This window comes from Tetranychus urticae, chromosome 1 (genome assembly GCF_039701765.1).
Source record: "Tetranychus urticae isolate SD_2017Ah chromosome 1, NJAU_TeUrti_SD_1.0, whole genome shotgun sequence".
NCBI lineage: Eukaryota > Metazoa > Arthropoda > Arachnida > Trombidiformes > Tetranychidae > Tetranychus > Tetranychus urticae.
Window position 1 is genome coordinate 6,426,813 of NC_142958.1, and position 6,893 is coordinate 6,433,705.

General features: G+C 30.4%; 1 long non-coding RNA gene across 1 annotated transcript; it reads left to right on the top strand.

Moving 5' to 3' along the window:
- The first annotated feature begins 66 nt into the window (after window positions 1-66).
- Window positions 67-3,357, top strand: LOC107367400 (uncharacterized). Its single transcript, XR_001569884.3, has 3 exons — window positions 67-394; window positions 540-861; window positions 1,148-3,357. It is a non-coding gene; the product is annotated as an uncharacterized LOC107367400 (long non-coding RNA).
- Window positions 3,358-6,893: the final 3,536 nt, after the last annotated feature.

Below are 6,893 nucleotides of genomic sequence, written 5' to 3' on the forward strand. Positions count from 1 at the left end.
CGATATTTAGATATCAACAGAAAGAAAAGAGACTAAAGACAGGATATCGGATAGTATCTAAAGGGTAAACACTTGATGCAATTGTTTAATTAAATATTGACAAATGAAGTATAATAAATGGCAATTTAGGTGAATTTATTGAGGGCTGCAGTTGGTAAATTAACAGAATTAAATCAACAAATTTTGTAAAATTCTTTGAAATATTAAAGACACTCAAGATCAACAAGTATTGCCTTATAGTATCAGATCTTATTCAAATCAATGACCAACATTTTTCTCTTGTTAGAGTCAGACAAACTTTGCAAGTTAATCGTCAAATTACTAATCTTTTTCTTCTGTTCAATTGTGACAATCAGTGGTTTCAATTATTTCATATTGCTGATTATTAACTAATGTAAGTAGCCTTAAAGATACCAAGTATCAGTGTCTAACATTATTTTGAATTGAAAAGATGATTAATATCTTTAGCTTGAGACCGCCTCTTTCATCAGGTTTTGTTTCAACTTGTTAATTAATTTATTATTTTAATTGTTTTTCAGTCTTCAAGGAATGGTTTGGGCAGAAGATGAAGCAAGTGGTGCAAACAAATCTCATTACTTTACATAATTCAATTAGGATGTTCTAATGGAAATGATGGTGAATCTAGCAAAATGGAGATCTATTTACGTGTGGCCAACCATGTGCTTCTTACCAAGCTGGACAGATTATTTGTGTTTAACAGTTATGCTGAGCTGGGTATTTGTTAATTAGTCAATCATAATTGTTGGTAGTAACCTGGTCAATGTTGTGCTGCTAATTGGCATTCAAATACTTTAACTGTTGATCCTCAAAGCATCTTTACATTTTCAGGCTTACCTTACTGTAATGTATCCAAATGTTTCATGATATTTTATCAAAATTTATCATTTCTCTTGCATCTTTGTCTATTTCTGTCTCATTTTCCCCTCATTTCTCTTGTTTCTCTTGACAAAGATGAAGAATAAGAATGAAGAGGATAAACTCTTTTTTTGCCATCTTTTCTTTTCATTCTGAGCTTCCTTTTCATCATCTTTAACTTATTTTTGTTTAACAATTCCTCTTCTTTTCATCATTTATCTGATCTTTTCTTTTCTTTTTTCTCCTTTTTCTTATTTCATCCATTTTACAGATTCAGATGATATTCTATTTCTGTTGTCTGATTGTTTTCTGATTCCCATTCTGATGTAAAGACCAAGGAGCAAGGAGAGCAAAAAGGAGATGGTGATGATGATGAAAAAAACTTAATCTTGTATTTATCGTGTACATAAATTTTCCAAAAATGTAGTCACTTATCCATCAAGCAACGTTTCATTTGAAAACAAAAAAAGTTGCCAACTCAGCAAACTTTTGTCAAAATTTGTTGAAAAAGATTGTATAAAGCGAAGGAAAAAGACCCGACTGACAAAAAGAGAGACAAATGCCAATAAAAATGCATTCAAAACAAAAAAACACTCACACTAAAATATATTTATAATTTGGATAAATGTTACAAAAAATTTCAGCAATTTCCTCTCCTTTTTGTCTTTGGTTTTCTCAATGAAGGAGTCTTGAATGAATGTCAAGATCCATGGTGACTCGCCAACAGCAAACACAAAGAACCTCATCCGCAACTAAAGCCACAAAAATCTAAATGCAAAGGAGAAAAGGGTTTTCCTAGTCAGATGAAGCAGCATGAAGAAGTGGAACCAGTTACTTCCAAAAAACAATGGATATCTTTGTTGGTGAATCTCTTTTTTCAACTGCTCTTTAAGGGATCAACAAGAAACTCGATATCAACAAATTTCGTTTTAATGGTTCAATATTCCTTCATCAATCCAACCTGACAAACATCAACAAATACCATGAAGCGTCCGAATCTGTTTAACCCTTGAATGCCTATTATTGAAGTTCAATCTTGGCAATGGATAAAATTGATCCAATCAATCTTATTTTATGGATTATCGAAAATTACAAGTGCTGGATAAACGATTACAGAAAATGGCAATTAAATCTATCAAAGTGTTGACTCCTAACCTGCAAAAGTAACAAAATTGATTCGAAATTTGGCTTTCAATTCCAAAAATTCAATTTCGGTTTTCCTGACTCAAACAAGGTTTCTGTATTTCTTTACCGCTGATGAAGTAGTCGCTCAAAAAGATGGCTCGCTCACATCAATCAAAAGGAAGGAAGGAATCAAATTTCAAATTTCCATGTTTCTTTTATTTGGTTGAAATCGAAAGGGAACAATTTAATACAAAACTTCGAGATTCCTCTTCCTTTGGTATTTTTTTCAAGTTATAGTGATTAATTTACTTATTAAGTCAGTAGGACTCTGATCCGAGCTTTACTGGCACTTGTGTTTTGTATATCCAATATTGTTATAAGATTAATCTCCGTCAACATTTAAACTATATGATGTTTGTTTGCTGCCAACCAAACGATTAACACTCATCTCATCAGCAAATCATGTTATGCAAACAGTAATGTAAAAAACCTGGCAGCATCTTGCATCACCGTCATCACTATGATCATCATTATCATCTTCATCATCACCAGCAACATGAACAACTTACATTGAACAAGAAAAAGATAACATTTTAACAATATTATTTCCTTCTCCACCAACCTGTCAAATCAGCGCCAATCATAATTTTGAACTCTACTCAAAATTTAAACAGTGTTAACATTTACCTTAATTCAACTCAATTTAAATTCCAATTCAGTACCTGTTGTAACAATATTAACCAAATGGATATGATGGCAAATGAAATTGATTAAACGAAAGCAAACAAAAATCAAAGCAAACCAAGGAAATCAACATTTTTGTCAAACCTGTCCCTTTCCAATTCATGTATCATGTTATCCTTTGAAGCCCTCCTAATTATATTAATAACCAGTGATAAATAGCTCCAGTAAATACTAATATTGCTAATACTAACCAGTGATGATAATGATGAGCAAAAAAATGACTTTAAATTTTAATTATGCATTTACTGCGAGTTGGAGAGGCAAAAATAAGGAGGCAAACTGCATTGACTTACAACAAAGCTGTTGACTTTTTACAAGATAAATTGTTTAGTTAGTTAAGTTAAAAATTTCAAGTTAAATGTTGCATTTAAATCAGTTTAAATAGCAACCCAAATGAATTGAATGCAATTACAACTATAAAACATGAAAGAGCGCAAGAAAAAAAAAGCTAAATAACTTAAAATATCAAGCAAGACAAAAAGTGAACATCTAATCGTTTTTGATTTCATTTTTTCTTCCCCAATGTTATTAATATTTAACTTGTGTGAATCTTTTACAAATGTGGTTAATATCATAATAATACTAATAATAATTTGAATTTTATTTGTCCAATTCTACATTCAATTTCAAGCCCTAAGGTTAAATTGAATAAGCAATACAAGAGGTAAACTGATGATGATGATGATTGTGGACAAATTTTGTTTTTTTGCAAAAAACGTTTTAAGTTGAGATGAAAAAAAATGAGTCCAGATTCAAATTATACCCTTAAGGTTGATGATTTTCATGTAAAATGATATAATTTCAAAGGTCTGTGATAATTTTTAATATGAAAATGGTTAACAGGTTAATGATAATGATTAAGAGAGAGTAAAAACAATAATTTAAACAATTGTGATGATGAATTACCAATCAAATTGGGATAAATGGTGAACTGTTAATCTATTTCTTGATCTTGTTTCACTTTTCATTTTCACTCTGATTTTTGATGAAACCTTTTCCATGAAAATCTTGAAATTTTGCTAATTTTTTCTTCCAATTGTAATCAAAATAACAATCTAAGGTTATGACAAATACAATGTAAACTTGTCTTTGAAACCAACGAAGGTTAATGCTTAGGTTTGATCGTTTTTTGTATCTTTTTTTCATTCCTTTAAATTGTTCCTTTTGATTGATTATTGTTTCAATATAATTAGCTAATTAATTGATTTGTTTGAGCAAAATAAGTTAACTTGAAATGCAAGTGAATTGAAAATGACAAATTCAAAGGTTAAACATGTTTCCAAAGCCTCAAAGCAATTCTGACTTTATTTTTCATCATCCATTTTTTATTATCATTTGATGATTCTGATGATCGTTTTATCTTGTTCATGATCATTTTTGTTCAAATCCGTTTACGCTTATTGCATTAACAATTAGCATGAAAAACCATTAAAAGCCAATAATAACGACACTGAATCAAACAATCATCCAAAGAGTAAATAATGAGTCGCACCTTTTTTTTCAGCCTCAAAATTGATAGCAATTTAAGATGAAAATTGTTTGCCAAATGTCATTGGTAATGCAAAAAAACTGTATCAATGGTTGCAATACAAAATTACGATGAAAAAGGTAAACAACGATTTTCATTTTTTGCTTAAAATTCAGTGAAAACACAAAAGATTTTGAAAATGACTTGAAAATTGCAAGATGAGGATGAAGGTATGAATGATGCTGGTGGTTGGATAAGTCAAAATACCTGAAAGTGAATGATAATTTGAGATTTTTTTTCTCTTCTCTTCTCCATTCTGATCGTTCTTCTCATCTTCATTATCATTTGAATTATGTTGCTGTGTGATGATATTTTATTTGAAACTTTTTCTTCATCTTTACTCTCTCTCTCTCTCTCTCCTGATGATACCTTATGATTAAAGACACACTCACACTGGAAGATGAGTGAGTCAAGAAAATTTGGAAGAGAGAAAAAAAAATCTTTTCCAATGACAAAATTATAGAGTAACTATACACAAATTAACTCTCTCAACATTTGCCTCAACTTATTTTCATCTTTTTTTGCTAACAGTTGTACTTTTTTTTACTGCCATTTGTTGAGGGGGCTTGAGGGTAATTATGAGAGAGAGAGATGCTGAATGCTCCAGGCTTATCCCACCAAAGTTCAGCTTGATCATCATCATCATCTTCCTAACCTTAGCCTCATCTTTAGTCTTAAAACAAAAGCAAAGAAAGAAAAACAAAGTGAAAATAGTTGAAAGAAAATGTTGTTTGCCTTTAAATTGGACGAATTAAAATGAAAAGCATGAGAAATAAGTGTGATTCTGTATGCAGTTTGGTCATTGTACAAAGATGATGATGATGATGAGGGAGAAGATGTTAATAGTAATGGATGATTATGATGATGAAAAAGGAGAAAAAAGAAGAAGAAAAAATTGACTCGAATAATACATAATAATTGTATTTATTTTGTGGCCAGCAAACAAAATTTCACTTATTCTTATCTCTTACCTGAACAAGGTGCGCCCAAGACTCTCACTCTCACTCTCATCATCAACAACATCATCTTTTCATTATCATATTTTAATTCTCAAACTTTTCTCTGAAATCGAAATTTTTTTTTCTTATAAATTATTTTACCCTCAACAGAGTCTAGACCTAGACCAACACTTCAACCCAAGAGAGTCACATGCCTTGCATCAAAACTAGACATTTAGTCGACCCATTTTACATTCATTTTAGCCATATCTTGATCAAATTTTCAATCAGCTTTTAATCCAATTCGACAATGAAATCATTGAAACCATGAAGCTATCCAATTTCATCATGCTCTTCATCTCTGTCATGACAATTAGCATCATGAATTAGATGAAGTAATCCGATGATATGATCTTGGTCAAGAGCGTCCTGTTAGACCGAAGACAATATTTTTTTCTTATGAATATTTTTACTCTCAACAGAGTGGTATTTTTACTCTCTCGACAGTGTTGGTCTAGGCCAACCTAGACCAACACTTCAACCTAAGAGAGTCACTTGCTTTGCATTGAGATCATTGAGACCATGAAACTATTCTTATTTCATCTCTGTCATGATAATCACATTTTCAGCTTATGAGCAAGAGCGTCCTGTTAGACCAAAGACAATATTTTTGCTCCAAAGCAAGTCCAGTCCTTCAAAGCAATGTAGGTAATGAAGCCAATTTTCACGCAAAATCTTCATCTTCATATTAATCTTAATCTTCCTAATTCATTGTCATCACAATCCTTAAATTTCCCAACATCAACTTCTGTTAGGCTAAAGACAGAAAAATTTAAACCTAAAATGACTTTCACCTCGAGTAACATATCAAATGTTTACAGTGAATCCACTTTTACCTGAAATTTTTTTGCACTTTTCTCATCATCTTCATCATCTCTCTGTATTTGTTCACTTCAATTCAATTGAATCGTTTGAAGCGTTTTTTTTCTCATCTTTAATTTTTCTTTATTTCATCTCCAATTATTAGACAATTTGATCATTTGATAAATTTAAAAATCGTGAATGATTAAAACGCCATTTCATTTTGCATTCTGATTAGTTACTAGAAGAAGAAGGTGAAACAAAACTTGAAATTATCATTTTACCCAACTCAATGATAACAATTGTTTGCAACAATTTGATAATTTCAAGTTTTACCTTTATTTACTTGGCTTTTTTCCCTCTAAATAACGATAATTATACATTAAAATATTATTATCATTACATGAATATCATCGTTATAATCATCATTTAACTTTCCATTATTATCATTACCATTGCAATTGCAATTATTGACTTTTTTCTGAAAGATTTCAGTTTCTTGTTAAACATAAAGTTTTTGCATTAATGTTCAACTTTCAATGGTTTCTTGTGTTCATTGCAAGGACAAATTGCACTTTAGCAATTTACAAATTGTATCATTTGATCAATAACAAACCTTTAAGACATGAAACAAATCAAATTAGACTTTGAATTGATTTAAGGTTAAATGACACAACGTAATGATTAGTAAATTTTTTTAGTCAAAAACATTAATTAAATGGTTTATTTGCGATAAATAATTGTTGAATGACAATTTTTTGTCTTCTTCAACTTTAAATATCAACTATTAAACCTTTTAATTATCATCATTAACTGAGAGC